Source organism: Athene noctua, chromosome 4 (assembly GCF_965140245.1).
Source record: "Athene noctua chromosome 4, bAthNoc1.hap1.1, whole genome shotgun sequence".
Lineage (NCBI taxonomy): Eukaryota > Metazoa > Chordata > Aves > Strigiformes > Strigidae > Athene > Athene noctua.
The window spans coordinates 10,185,072-10,200,941 of record NC_134040.1 but is presented as its reverse complement, the minus strand read 5'-3'; the positions used below and the strand labels follow the sequence as shown (position 1 = coordinate 10,200,941).

At 37.4% G+C, this 15,870-nt stretch overlaps 1 protein-coding gene across 3 annotated transcripts in view; it reads left to right on the top strand.

The window, feature by feature from the left end:
* The window catches only part of ZFYVE28 (zinc finger FYVE-type containing 28), a 159,377-nt gene that overhangs the window by 53,088 nt on the left and 90,419 nt on the right, over positions 1-15,870 (top strand). Inside the window, exon 1 of one of the 3 annotated variants that reach the window (XM_074904401.1) lies at positions 6,373-6,436. The exons of the other annotated variants lie outside the window; for them this stretch is intronic. The gene's annotated coding sequence lies outside the window, so the exon portion shown is untranslated. Of the gene's footprint in view, positions 1-6,372; positions 6,437-15,870 lie in introns of those variants that run through there. 3 annotated transcript variants of the gene reach the window in all.

Below are 15,870 nucleotides of genomic sequence, written 5' to 3'. Positions count from 1 at the left end.
TTGTAGAAACTGAGTTGTATATTTGCAGATAATTGAAATTGTAGAAATGCATAATAATTTTTTTAAATGGATTTTTGCTTTAGAGGAAGCATGTTAAACATAATTCCAGATTATTGCTTGTGAAAAATAACGTATCTGGGAAAAGTTGCAGATAATTGAATTTCCAGTTTGTTCCTAGGGTTATGTTGTTTTACTTCTGGTGGCATTTTTTAAAATCTCAGTAATTCTATTATGTAACCACTGGCAGCAATAATACGCTCTGAAAAGGCACGAGATGCTCAGTCAAGGCTAGGACAGAATTTAATGCTTTAAATAGGGAAATATATTGAGCAACCTGATTTAGTGAAGGATGCCCCTGCCCACAGCAGGGGGGTTCGAGAAGATGCCCTTTAAAAGTCTCTTCCAACTCAACCTGTTTTAAAACAGTTGTTGTATCTTTGTTACTTGCATTTCCTATTTAGATGGCAAAAGGAGGAAGATGTTATTTCTAAGATCTACCAGTTTTTTACCTGAAGTGTTTTTTTTCAGACTCTGAATGTAAATTTATGTAATTGTAATAATCCTGTATATTCTGGTTTGCTTGGGGTTTTTTTAGTTCTGTGTTGAGCATGCTAACTTAACTTGCCTGTTTTGTGCAACATTTAGAAGGCTAGTGGGAAGGGATGCTTTAGCTTTTGTCAGGGTAGGTCTCTCTTGTTGGTAGAGATTATACAGACAAGCAGTTCTCTTGTTTTGGGTAACCAAAAAAGTGGTGAGGGACACTGGCTGCCCTAAACTTGGCTGTGTAAAAGTTGAATGTTGTTCTGCAAGTCTTCCATGTTCAGTTGAGGGGAGGGGTGTGGGGAAAAAGTTATACTCTTAAGACTGGTTAGAACTGTCAGCTTTATGTGGTCATATCCTGCCACCTGAATGATGCAATTCAGTATCCTATCTTTGGTGGATTTTTTGATTTTTAGCATCTAGCTTGCTCATGTCAAACACATTTATGAACACTTACTGCTTGAACCATCCAGTTGCTCTTGAAGGATGCTTCACAACCAGGTATCCAATGCAGTTAGCTAAATGTGTGGTATACACAGCCATTGCTTCCCAGGCATTTTGTTATCGTTTTGTCAACTTGTTGCCCTGGCTTCAAGCCTCTAGTAAAAGTGTGGAAGATCAACTTGCTTCTCTTTTCTTTTCCACATTTTCTTGTAATGTCTTCACTGAACTGATCACTGAAGCTGTTATTTTTCAGACATCTCTTTTGATGGTAAAGGCAAGTTAGGGATAACTTTTCATACCACCAAATTATGCAGTAGCTCATGTGTGTATCTTATTTTTATGGTTATCACTGTCCCCCCCATATTCAGAAGTACCAAGAATATAATTTTAAACAGACTTGTAGACTTTTTAGGTCAAAAGTTAATATACATATTTGCACAGTAAATTCTTGATGTCAGTGCCACTTTATAGCCATTTTTCCTTCACTATGGAAACCATTGCACTGTTTTCTGTGCAGATGTAGTGGGCTTTAAAATGTGAAATATAGGTCTTCCATTGTATGAAATGATTGCTGTATACGTGAAGAATAATTTCAGCAAAGCTCGCTGGGCTTTCTGTGTTCACAATTTTATTAATTTGAATGTTTCAGTAACCTTACTGCTTAGTTGTGATAATTTTTTCTGCAAGTATTGATTGTATAAAATTATAAAAAGTCATGGTATCAGTACTTTTTAAGCTCACTGAAGGGTTATCATGTTGATTCCTAACCTAAGTGAAACTGAAAAGTTTCAGATTTTGCGTTGTGTCTCAGCCCTAGTTAAATAAAAAAGCTGAATGTCCCCAGCTACAATAGCTTCAGTTGTAACTTCAAGCAAGGTTTAACTTTGGAATTATTATAACTTGTATTCTGGCCCTGCAGGCTCTGTGAAAATGTGGAGCATTGTGGTGGTACCATGTGTGGGGGTATGAGCTCTGTTAGGGAAGGATGCAAAATGCCTTCCACTAGTTCAGAGTAATTTAATTTTTAATTATTATATCTCTTAGCCAAGATCTCAAAGTGCTTTATAAACACTTATGCCTTTGTTCTCACAATGTTCTTCTGTGCTGCAGTACTTTGCAGTGAGTGCTGTGAGTGAAATATTATCTTAATTTTCCACGTGCAAGATAAGTATGTTATGGGTCTAGTGCAACAAATGTCCATGATGACTTCTTGTGTGAGTCACAGGGTAGACAAGTTTTATTCAATTTAATCATACTGCTGCAGGGTAAAATTAAAGGCTGTAACCATATTGTTTAAGTCCTAGGACTGCTCCACAGTCTCGAAGTGATTCGGTGCTAACATTGGTAACAGATACTCATACAGCAGTCAGCAGTGCTGCCAGGCCCAAAGCTGATAGTTTTCTCATCATTCACAAAACGTGAAAGTTAAAATAGAATTAAGACCAGGGAGGCCCATTCCTTATTTAATCTATTTGTTGACTCATTTGGCTTTTTCATCTTATTTTGATATTTTTATATTATTTTGCACAGCTTCTGAGTTATAAAAAAGTTGGTAAAATGGCTTTTTAAGAGCTAGTGTTTAATCACTTCAAGAAATACTACAAAACTAAAAGAAACATAGTAAGAGAACACACTAATTGAATGAGGCTACAAATCTCAGCTGCAGGAGTTAAGAGGATGCAAGTCCTGCAGTTTCCTTGGGGCCCTCATTTCTTTTTCTATCTTTTTCCCTTGTCTTATTTATTCAATATAGTTTTCAGCTTAGTATTTCTTCATCTCATGGTTCCTTACCAAAATGTCACCAGCCCAGCAGTGCTTCAGGTTACAATCAGTATCACATCAACAGCCTAAAACTGTAGCTGGAGTTACTTGTTTTCCTATATACCTCTTGAATATGGCCTTTTATAATGGATTTGTAAAAAGCCAAGAACTTGATATGGAAACTGTGTTTTAATAAGATTTTTTAAAAAAAAAACTGGGCAAGCTTAGGTAGAAAAACAATTTTATTTACATAAGAAGTCATTAGAGTAAGTTTCTTGGAGACAGGGTTTCAGCAAAGGGGAGGTTGTGTGTAGTAAAGGTGAAAACTCTGAAATGCAGCAATTTATAAGTAAGCTTTTATGACAGAGGTAAATAAGGAGGCTTCTCGTCCAATTTTTTTGGTTGAAAGTTTCTGCTTTTTCTTCAGTGCATGTGAGCACTTCTCTACAAATAGGGAAAGCCAGTATAAATATGAAGGTTGGGTATCTCATTTGTTGGGTTGATGGTGTTTTCTCTAGTCTTCATGCTACATCAACAGTTGTTGTAAACAGTTGTTATAAGTAAAGCTGACTCTAGTGTAGATTTCAAGAAAGGAGAAAGACATGCCAATGCTGCAAAACACCAAAAATCTTTTCCTGAGAATCCGATGGAGGTGCTGTGTGGTCTTAGGTAGCCTGGATTGTTTTCACTTTACAAAGAAGAAAAGGATACTTGTGGAACTTGAATTTATCCAGATTACCTGTATAGTTGTCATACTTTATTTTTGGTTACTTTTATGAGTAAATAACTGAGGAAACTTGTGTGTAATGTTGTAGAGATGAACTGTGAATTTGATTGGTTGCACACTTTCACTTTGGCTGGATAGTGACACCTCTAGATGAATCTGAAAGCAAGTTTTATAACATGACAACAAACTTAATAAAAAAAATAGCAATACCCAGCTTGGATTATAACTTCCTTTTCCAGGTCTGGGGTTTGGTTCCTCTTCTGCCTTGAAACCTTATTTCCCAAATGTGTATGCCTTCTTCTCTTTTACCCTTTTTGCACAAAGCATTTTTTTTCTTAATTCCGCCTTTATAGTCACATTCCTAAGAACAAGTCCAAGTTTTTGTTTCCTGTTTTTTGCCTACAGTGAGGAAAATGGGATTTTCCAATTCTGCAGTTTGGTGGCAATTCTCAGTTGGTTTCTGTGCTAAAAATGCAAATTTCTTAGAATATTGTCCTGAAGTTTCATTTTAATTCAGATATGTGATCATGTACCAAGATTATTGTGCGTTAAATTACCACACATCAATTGTGAAAGTCTACTTCTTACCTCATTTTCCTAAGCCATGGTTTTATTTTGTGCTTTGAAGCATCTAATAAATGCTGCTGCAAAACACTCAGTATGATTGCTAATAAATTGTGTAAGAGCTACTCAGCTCCAGGGGTGAAATAACCAAGGTGTTAAGTTCACAGTGGTGCTTTCTGTTGGTTCATGCAGGCCTTGCCCGGGTCTTTCTGTAGGGTAACAGTCTAGCTATGACTGCTCTGAAGGCTTCGGTGAAGTTAGGCTGAATGGGCATAATATCTCTGCTAAGGCACTTATAAGACTTGTCCCTGCTTAAACAATGTTTGTGCATTGTGTGCTTTTGACTTAGAGCTGTTGTATGTGATGGGCCTTTGAGTCATGAAGTGTTTCTTATATGCACATAGAAAAATCTTAATGGGTTCTGTGCCTTGTGTACTACAGTCTGTTGCCTTGATTTCTTGGGCTTTTTCCAATATTGAGTCTGTAAGTAAAAACCTGTCTAAGTGTCAGTGTGTATTTGAAGATATTTCTATTTACATCTGCCTGTGATGTAAACAATATGCAGCAGCATCCTTGCAGTGTTGTCTTAGCAAAGGACATTTGTAAAGATTGGTTGCTAAAATAGACACTCTAATTTTTCTTAATTTTCCTTGTTATTTGCTGTAGAGAGCCAATCGCTGCCATCCTCGCCCTGTTTCCCCCTCCCCAGTATTTCAGCGTATGTATATGTTTACAGAATATTTGTAACAAAGTTCTGGAGGAAACCTTGATGCTGAAGGATGTTCACTGCTTAACCCTGAGCATGCCAGAGAGTCTTCTTGGCTATCATTAGTCACTGAATTAAGCACTTTACTCAGCAAGCATTGCTTCCTGCACCTTCCTCCCATCCCTATGGTGCTTATTGTCTCTGTTGCAGTTTGAACAGTGTCCCTTATAGAGTCTGTATGTTAACAGGCAAGCTCAGTGTGAACACCTCAATGAGGCAAATCTGCTTAGCTCATCATTACTAGCTGTAGATTTGATACAGAACATAGAAGTGACACGATAGATGCTTTTGTGAGAGTACTGTGGTGAGCAGGGAAAAGATTTGTATTTCTTCTCATAGTGCAAAAGGTAGGAGGCATTGTATGAAGCAGGGTCAGTACTTACAAAAGGTTCACCATAGGTTCACCATTTTTCCTTCCACACATGACTGACCTGTGGAGCACCTTGCTCTAGGATGCTGCAGATGCCTAGTGTTCACTGTATTGTCAGGAAGCAACTGAACGAATGGAATACACATGGAAACACAGTTGTGTTCTCATTTACAGTGCTTTTCAGTTTACAGTTTTGAGTGAACCTATAAGAAGATGCTGAACTTGTTTGCAGGATTCTTACTGAAATAATTCTCAGCTGTTGCACCTGATGGGTACACATCATGGGTAGCTGGCAATAATGTAGACAAAGCCTATTAGCAGCGAATGTTTTCTCCTATGCTGTGTGAGCTGAATTATGTGGTTAATGGGTGTGCTTGGTGGCTGTGTTTAGAGCATCTCTGAAAAAGTGTCTGGTTTGCTGGCACAGTTACATCTAAACAATTTCTTCACATTTAAAGAATAACCTTCAGGTTTACTATTATAACACTTCTGTATAAGTGTTACAGTAGTGCCATAGTGACAACACTACTTTTTAGATTTGCAAAATGCTACATTTTTTTCTGTTTAAAAGAAAATGGGGAGAAACTTAAGCTGTCTTGTATTCTGTAACTTGCTAACATTGAACCTATGAACCTGACATCAAGCATGTGCTAATGCAACTGGAATACCATGTTGGCTTTTTTTGTTTGGTTTGGTTTTTGGAGAAGCTTGCATAAAAAGAGGTGATTAACTCTAGGTTGTCTTTTTTGGCTTGTTTAGCTTTGCTGTTGAATGTTGGAAGAATAACATGCCTGTAGCCACTTGACATAGAAGTCAGATCCAAATAATTACTTACTGCACTGCAACAAATTGGTTGTGAAGGCTACACGTATAAGCAGCAGCCAGCTTCTGAAAACCAAACCTCCTATTAGGTCTCAAAATATACTTACACCTTACATTTATGTGTCATACAGGGGAAAAAAAAAAAAGGTATTTTTGAAAAGGAGGTAAGAGCAAAACTGAATAGCTGAGCAAGGAGACAAGGACTTCGACCAGTATTACAGAAAGGCAAGGGAAGAAAAGCAGCGTGTAACTAATGCCCTGTACGTGTCTACCAAGCCAGTCTGTTTCTTGCCTTCTCCTTGTTGGGGTTCTTCCTTTAGTTTTTATCTTTAAAGCTTGCTGTGAAGTTGAAGTCTTGAGGCTGGAGGTGGTTTCTCAGGATGATTTGGGAACATGGCAGCATAACCAGGTCATGACGAAGCCTGCTTAGAACTACAGTAATGTAAGTATTATATTAATACTAGTTATTAAACTGTAGAAAAGGACACAGCAGTTTTTTTTAAAACTGTAATCACTGAGGTTATTGCTGAACTAGAATGAGATTAGGTTTTTTGTTAATAACCACAAGATGGAAGACAGGAAGTATGAGAAGTGGCATAAAACCCATGAATGCACGTTTCTTGCTGTTAAGGATTTGTTGGCATGTCCACTTTAAATGTATTGAGAGAATTGGTTTTATTGCCAGTGACTTGTCACTCTCTCAAGATGCCACTGAAAAAGTAGATGTTGCAAAATAATTGCTCAGTGTATGTGAAATAAACAGGATGAGCAGAGTTAAGAAAAAGTTTTTCAACTGTGTAAGAAGAGGCATTCTGTTTCATCAGTTCATTATCAGCAACCAGTTCAATCTGTCACTTTGGTGCTTTATGTGAACTTTTCCAATGGCAACCAGCAAAGATTTTTTTTTTTTTTTTTTTTCCTCTTGTATATAAATCTCTAAATCTGTCAAAGTCTGCCTTCAGCCTGGCTGTTCATCCATATGCTGTAGAATGTTGAAAGAACAGGAATGCAACTATTTCTTCGACAGGAGTATTTTATTGTGCTCTGGAATGCTGGATCTGGAAGCTATTTAGCATTTTTTTGAAATTTCTTTGCAGTTTATTATTACTCAGTGCAAAATTTTACCTGGATATATGCAAACAAGTTCATATTTATCTTGGTGCAGAGTAGTATGATGTCTGAATGGCAATGGCTAACAATAAAAAATAGAATGCGGTTCACTTTCTAGCTTCTTACAAAATGTTTTATCTAAGCAGTTTAACCTTTCCTGTGTAAAGCAAATGGTCACTGTGGAACCTTATGTATAATTCTACATTATGATATGTTCTTACACATAAAGCAAATTTAAACTTTTTCTGGGTTGGGGTTTTTTTTGGGTGTGTATATGTCCTGCAGTGATTTAGTAGTTATTAAACTGAGCCAAAATAACCATAACAGTGCTTTATGGGTATAGAAACTTGATATCAAGATTCTTGGAAATGCCATAATACTGGTGTTTGAACTTCTGCTGGTGCAGCTGTGAACTCTGTAGGATTAGAGGGTCATCTGGTTCTTTAAAATGAATTTGCAGCTATCATATTAGAAATGTATATGTTAAAATATTTCTGCTCTCTATGGCCATGTACATTCTGATGAGAATCTTCTAGGAGTTTGGTTGCAAGGAAAAAAAATTTAGATCACCAAAAGAATAAACCTGAGCGTATATGAAAACTTACTTTCCTGTTAAACAGAGCTCATTTCTTTCCTTCTCAGTCCTCTGAATCACTTTTGCCATCAGGAGACTTGGTGATTTCAAGGCATTAGGAAAAATAAATCCACAGTGTATACAGCTGAAAGCATCCTGCAGTATGTTACCACTAAAACTACTTGCACTTAGTACAAGCAATTAAAGTCCACTGACTAGAGTATTTTTCTCTCCTCTATGGAAAGCGTTCTTTTCACTTCTTCTCTTCTGGCTTCCTGATTATCAAAGCAACATATGTTGTAATTGCTGGTTTCTTGGTGAATCCACAGTAATAATCATGGCCTGCTGGGCTTTTTTTTGTGCTTGATGCAAGAGCATTGGTATTTTATGTTGACAATACCTCCTTCAAGAGAGGTAAGGACTAGATTTTTTGGAATGTGTTTAGTGTATTCAGTGGAGTTGTATTACAGGCCGAACAGAGTTTTAATCCAAGTTTTTTCAATCAGTTGTAGGCAAAAATAAATTGAAAGATAATTCTTACCTTAGCCCAATAGTAGATGCCATTCCCAGGAGACCCTTCTCACTTGTTCTGCCATTTTCTCTATCACTGTCCTACCAGTGTTTTAATCTTGATTGGTTTGATCTCAGTTCATAGGCATCTTACTTGTATTTGGTGCAAAGCTATCAGGGCAAGTTTATGGCACTGGCCAACAAAAGCAGCACATCTGTCTCCTTAGGAAGTGACTACTATTTTTTTCTTGAATTAAACCTTGTTTCTTTCCCTCTTACCTGTTGTGTAAGCTTTTTTGGGGATAAGACAAGGTTGTTAATCCACGTGTAGTTTGGAGCCATCAGGTATGATGTCAACTTTTCCACTTCAGCCTGATAATTACTTTTCTGAGGAGGAGTGACATGTTTGCAGAGAGCTGCCTTAGTAGCCTGGCCTGAGAGGACAAATGGGGGAATCAAGCAGCAAGAGCTTCCAGTACTTCAGAAGTATTTTGTCGTAGCTGAGCCATCCACTGCACAGAACTGAGAGGTTTTGAAGGCAGTGTCTGTGTATGTTGATTCCTGGCTATATTTTGTACTTGCAGAATTGGTCTTTTTACTCTGCATTCATGGTCTCGCGTAGGTCTGGGCAGCCTTTCTCTTGCAGAGGTGTAGTAGTGCCTTTGGATATGAAACTCTAAAACTAGACTAGATCCTTAATGCTCAGTTCTCAGGGGAATGTGGCATGATTTGAAAGTACCAAACTTTGTTTTTCCTTTGGGCTGCTTGGCGTTACGCTTTTTCCTCTCTCTTCCTGGGATACTGTGGCTGTTTATGCCTAAGTGAGATTTTTCTTGGCACAAGCTGACAGACGAACCTAAGAAGTAGTCTGAAAAAAATGCTAGTTTTGACTCTCTTGCCAGCTAGGAACTGTGTTGATTTTATGAATGGGGAGAAAATCCTCAGAGTGTGTTTTCCCATTCTAGGTGGTGTATCTTGTTAGGCTGGATAAGGGTCTAGAAACCTCTGCATGGACTCAATGTTAGGCAGTAGAATGTGAGCTTAGTCAGGATACCTAGACAGACTTAATTTCTCACTACCAAGCATGTACCTCTCCCAAGTATATACAAGAATATTAGTGACTCTGATGGTAAATTTGTGATAATTTGTGATTGAGAACTAAGAGCCTTGTAGAGCACTGAATCCAGACTTCCTGTTGGCTTAAGGGAAGGGTGCACCTCATGTTCTTTAAACAGTCAAGGTATAGATACTGGAAGTTTAACAGTACGCTGCCCCCTAATCTCTGTATGGCAGTGATGCTCTGACACTTAGGATGTGTATCGCTTCTATATTTTATCAGTTCTGTACAAGACTTATTTACTGGAAGGCCATTTTTTTGAGTATGTAACTTCCTGATATTTTATTTTTGGGATTGTGCTAGCTGTTGTCTCTGGTTAGGGTTGTGTGTCTCTTGGGAGTTAATTCGTATCTCTTTGGCTTGTTTGTTTGTTTTTTGAACCTATCTAGTAATTTTAAGATAACTGAAGAGAATAGTACAAAGCTTGATAAAACAATAGGTAGTGAGATGTAATAGAAAATAAAGAAAACTGTAGTGTTTTCTTGGGTTTGGGGTTTTTTAATTTGCAAATTCTGCTGTTGCATCCAGGTAAAATGTTGCCAGAGCCTTAGACAATCTCTTGTAGCAGAGTTCTTACCATGATACCAGACTCGTATGTCTTTACTGAAGAGAATCATGTTACAAGAGATTTGGACTTTGTGCGTATGTTTGCTGTAGGAATTCCAGCCCCACCTGTGGGCTGGCAAGGAGGGGGTTATCCTTAATATGTAATACCTTATGCACAAAAACATTTCTCATAATCGGATACAGTGAATACGTACCATGTTTTATTCCTTAACTTTTCCTTCAGATAAATGTAATTATTTCTGTCCAGGCTAGACATGCGAGCAACAAAACATCCTTTGGGATAATAGGAGGTTTTGGGCTTAACATCCTAAACTTGGCTAGATTACTGTGAGTACAGAACACTAGCCTTGAGTACAGCTCTGGTTTTTGGCCTGATTTTAAAAACAGGCACTGAGGAAGTATATTTGAAAACAATTCTGGTGTCAAGTGCTGTAAGTGTTTGGTTTGTCTTATTCCCTCTGAAAGAAATCTGATGTTCTGGGTCCCATCCTCAGTTGTCATGTTGCTTTTCATGAACTGTTGCTCTCAAAGCAAGTGCTGTTTTTCAGGAAGTGATTTTTAATAACTTACCTCCAGCTAAAAATACTCGCTGGAGTAGCCTCACTTCTTTGGTGTACTGCCAGGGTGAGGAAAGTTGGAAGATGGAATTGTGTTGTAGAAAGACTTGGAGGCACAGTGCAGGCAGATGTGCTTCATACATGTGGAGATGGTTCAGCAAGTGAGAAAGACCAGACTTGCCAAAACAAAATATGTGCTGCAGCTGCATGTGGTCTAGGTGCATCTGGCTTTTAGCAGAGAGACTTTGGGGTGTTCCAGAGAATGAACGAAAAGCTTGCTTTGTGTAGTTCCACCTGTATTGCTATAGTGTTACTGTTAAGTGGTAAGTTTTTAATAATATTCTGGCTCCAGTGTTCGGTTTTGTTTTTTTCTTTTGGAAGCTGACATGATTGAGTGGGTTTGGTAAGGGCAATGGTCTTTTTCCAAATTGCAGTCGCCTATGTTGAGTGACAGTTGTAGTGAGGTACACTAAAGCAAGGCTTTATTGTGGCATCATCCATTGCAAGTCAGAATAAATTCCTCAGCATGTGAAATGAAATGTTAGAGAGTCATGTTGTCCTCTGCAATTCAGTGCTGAAATGTGTAATGCTGCTCTGCTGGAGTTTTCCCATATGTTGCAGAGGAGGATACATTAGGAGGAATGTTGAATTAGTATTAGCCTGGGCAGAATAACGAAAAAAGGAACTTTTCTCTTTAAATTTTGATTTTTCTTTTTAAAAATTTTTCATGCAGTGTATCTTGCTCCAAGTGGTGTACAACAAGTTGTTCATGTAACCATATGTGCAGGGAGAAATAAAGTGTGTAAGAGCAAATCCTATCATTTGTTCTCTGTTGGGAGTAGCAAGGCTTTGTTGGGCCACCTGGCATACTGGACTGAGTGCAGGTCCAACTGGGGCAGTAACACATGGCCACACATGTGCTACACAAGGCGAATGAATGACACCATGAATGCCACCCTGATAACGGTGGGGTGGCAGACCACAGCCTCATTAGGCTCCTTTGTAGAAATTCTGGGTCTACAAGACAGGCTTTTTATGTACACATTTGCTTTTCATAAGTGCTAACATCTTTGTGGTAAGAAACATTTATAATCATCTAGCAGTCTCCTGTATTTTCATGTTTTGTCTAGTGAAATTATTTCTTGGGAAATGAAGATATTTGTAATGGCCCTTCTGGTAATTTGGCAAGTCTCACTTCACAGGTAATGTAGTTTTTCCTTTATGAAATAAAATAACTTGTCCAGCTTTATTGAAATTGTCTTTTACAAAGACAATTTTATATATATATATATATATATATATATATATATATATATATATATATATAAATAAAAAAGCCGTTAATGCAGTTTTCATAATTCAAGTTGCCTTACTTACTCTAGGATTTATCTTGTTAGGAGGCCTGCATTTGTCATAGCTTTAGAATTACCTTTGAGATTTGATGCCTAGAAGTTACTAGTGAGAAGTGCTGGGTTTGCTATGGATCTTTATGCTTTTCAGAGAGCTGAGGTTTGTGTTGGGCTTATAAATCCATCTTTTCAATTATTTGTTTCTTTCCTATATTTGTCCTGTTCTCAACACTAATTCTGGGTTTAGCTTCTCTTAGCCTGGGTGCTTTTGTTTGGGCTTTTTTGTATCCTGTACTTCATATTTTTGCCTTCCTCAGCGCAGTACTTAAGCGTACAGCGACATGTTAAACAATAACTACTATATTTCACATGTGGATTTTGTGTGATTTAAATGTATAAACAGCCTGTCTCAAACTGGTCTTTTTGAAACAGTCTGCTTTCATATCTATCCTGGAAATTAATTTTTCCCATTTTTTAACAGATTATTTTGCTATATATGTAATAAATACATAACTGCATATCCCCAAAATGAATCATCATGTTGTAATCAGTTGATACTTTTACTATCTTGCTGTAATTACACCCCCCTTATAGTTAATGCACTCTTCTTTGTCTTAGGTTGTATTGGGACCTGACTACTCCTTGGACTGTTGTAGGTAATTACATAAACAATTGAGCAGTAGCTGCTTGTAGAACAGAAGTATAATGCCAGCTTGATTTATATTGCCATGTTTTCATTCCGCTTCAAAAACATAATTTTGTTTTGCTAAAATAAATAATCTTTGATACCCCTCCAAAATGTATGTATATCCCCAAACTTAATCAGTTCCAGGCTATATTTTTCTGCCTGCCATCTTCAGTTGATAAATTCTGGACTTCCTTTTTTTTTTTTTTTTTTCAAATAAACAAAGAAGTAAATGAATAAAAACTGTTTCTCAACACATACTATGATTATGGATGTTAGTCATGTTTTTTGAACCGTGTTTGTGTTCACAGTGCAATTCTGGCATATGATAAGATCATCCTCTGAAGTTAACTTGTCTTCCTGAACCGAGCCTTTAATTGGATATATTCTGTTTTAACCTAACTTGTAATGATTATTACAAATAATACAGCAATTATATCAAGGAAAACAAATAGAAGATACAAAAAAACCTTGAGTTAAATTATATTGACATGTATATTTGCAGTTTAAAAAAACCCCTCAGTCCCTACAGCATTTCTTTTGAAAGGGAATGCTGTATTTCACCTATATTTTGATAAGGAAGAGCAGTGTAGCTTTAGAAGTTGTAAAATATTCAGTACATGAGGAAGGTGTTGCCTGACTAGAGAAGCTAACTGCTTGCAGGAATAGCCTAAAGCATTTTATTGTAAGACTTTTCAATTAATTGCCTTGAGTGTGTTTGCAAATTGCCACAGAAGAGCAAAATATGGGTCTCCTTTAAGTATTTCTCTGCAGTTCCTTGTGTTATATATATATTAAAAGCAAGTTTTTTATGTTTAATAATGCCTTGAGTTTTTGTAGATCATTATTGGTAGTCCCTGAAGTTTAATAGGCATTTGCAGTCTGCAGGCTTGCCCATATTGTGTATAGTGGGTTTTGAAAATAAAAACAGAGCTGTGGCTCAGGAGTAGTGCAACAGTAATCGTTGCTGAAGGGAGCAAACTGAAAAGGCTTACAGGTACTGGAGCTGAATTCGGATGCAAGGCAGCTTGTCTCTAAGGCAGCAAGTAAGGGAAAAAAGAGATTTTTAGTTCAGTAGGTTTGAACAGATGTCTCCTACCTTCAGAAGGAAATAGCTACCACCATGCACATGGTAAATCTGGAGGGGTCTTTCTGCAGCTCTCATCTTTGAATCTCTGAGTGGAACAACAAAGTATTGATTGAGCTGGAGGGAGTCTTGTCTGGTTCAAGCAAATACCGCAGTGGGAAAGTACTTCCAAGTTCTGATGTCCACTTCAGGTTTGTTACACAAAACAGAAAGGCTTGAACAGGAAGAATCTGAGGGATGGGAGATGACAACTGTTATTTTTGCCTGTTTTGGAGCAAGTTCCCATGTTCTAGGCAAATAATGTGATCATGTAACTAGGTTGGACAGCTGTGTAAGTCAGTCTGGATGCAGATATTAGTATCTATTTTCAGAGTACTCTTGAAATCACTGGGAATAATTAAGAACTTTAATTTCAGAAATGTCAGGAAACTTTTTTTGACGTGTTGATTTTACGTTGATTACTTTCTTCAGAGAAAAATATTCACTGTTCTCAAGGGAATTCTTTGCCTCGTTACATCCAAGAGAAGTCATGAGTCTGCCTCAGACTTTGGTATGGTCCCTTGTTAATGTTCATTTCTGGAGTCTGACTGGGGTGTAGAGCTGGTATAGAGCAGTGGTTGTAGAGGAGGAAATTCAGCTGCAGTTGAAGATAAAGGCTACTATTGTCTGCTGATAAAGACCTGAAGTAGGTGTCTACATCAAAATGAATTGTACATGTATGAGTTAATATTTTTGCATTACTTAAACATGCTTCATTTTTCAAAGATCAGATTTCTCTTTCTTTTTTGGTGTCTCCAATGTGGTATGTTTTGATGCTATTATCAAATATAACAAAGGAGAACTAGTTTGAATTGTATTCTTGCCAAAGCATTGTAAATATTACAATAAGCATTACTGGTAATGCATTTCCTTGCTTTTAATGGCAGTTCTGCAATTAATGCCTCTGCCTCTTTTTAGTGTCATTTAGCATACTAGAGAAAATACTTGGCAACCAGAAGTCTGCATAATGCATTTGGGGAGAACCTGAATGTGTATAGTTATAACGGGAAAGTGATGTTACTGATGAATTAGGCAATAGGCTCTATGTATTACAGCTTCTCTGAAAGTTGTTTTTGGGAATGTGGGAAAAGTGTCTTTTCATTAAATAGTAGTACCATAATTGTGTAGTTTTTTATATTTACCTAAGCAGGAAGCAAACAGGTCTGAGAAACTTGATCTTGACAGAAAAGACAGTATGTGATTTCTAAATCCTTCTATGAATCACTAGTATGTAGTGACTAGAGAGTTTGGGGGGGATTTTGTGTTTTTGTTGTTTGTTTTTTTTATTTTTCCTCTCAATAAATGACCATAGAACTGTCCATCTTAAGAAAATATAAACCAGAAAGCGTTCATATCTGAATTTAACTTCTGTTGAGTTTTTGTGCATTCTGTGTCTTGGCTTAAAAGGAACTGCTTTGGGCAGGGCCAGGTTGGAGGGGGAAATAGCTGAAGACTTATACAGCTCATCCAGCTGATGAGGTGAAATGGCCAAACTAAAATTGTATGCTGAGCTAGTACAGAAAACAGGAATAGCTGTACAAACCCATTTGTTTCCCAGGAGAGATTTTCTGCATGACCAGGAGACCAAGGACAGACCTTGAGAATATTGTCTGAAAAGACCCATGAATGCCTAATTGAGCAAAAAGATTCAATTCAGCAGGAGGTAGGAACAGGGATGCAGGGGAGCCTTCTTCCATGCACTGTCACTCAGTTAGTTTACTATCTTCCAGCAAATACATGCTTTTTGTGTATTTGAATACCATTTCAAAAGTTCTTAGTGTGGTTTAAAGGCCTCCGTGGTCCTGCTGTTGATCTGTGTGGTGCCTTTCTTGTTTCTCTTCTTGCCTATCTTCTGGTAATTTTCAAATCCACTATTGATGTTCAAGCATGCTTGGAAAAAGAATACTAATCTCAGTATCAAGTCCATAAAAGCAGTGAAGTTCCTGAAAGTTCCCTAAAACTTGATGTAGGTCTCTACCTAAAAGGAGGTGGACACTTTCTGCAAAGAGTGATGGTGTTAAATGCTCCAACTGAAGGATTCCGTCTTGAGTCTATTGGTTATTAGACATAGATGAATCCCACAAAAAGGTGCTGTGGTGAGCACCAGACAAACATCAACTGAAGTTTGCTATTATCTGGAAAACAGAATAGGAAACCCAGTTTGATGATGGCACTCAAAGCTATTTGTCTTTTAGCTGAAATAGTGGAAATAAGATCAAAATATTTACTTATGCAGATGTTCACTTGAAGTTTTTGTCAGAAGGCAGAAGGTGGGAAAAGT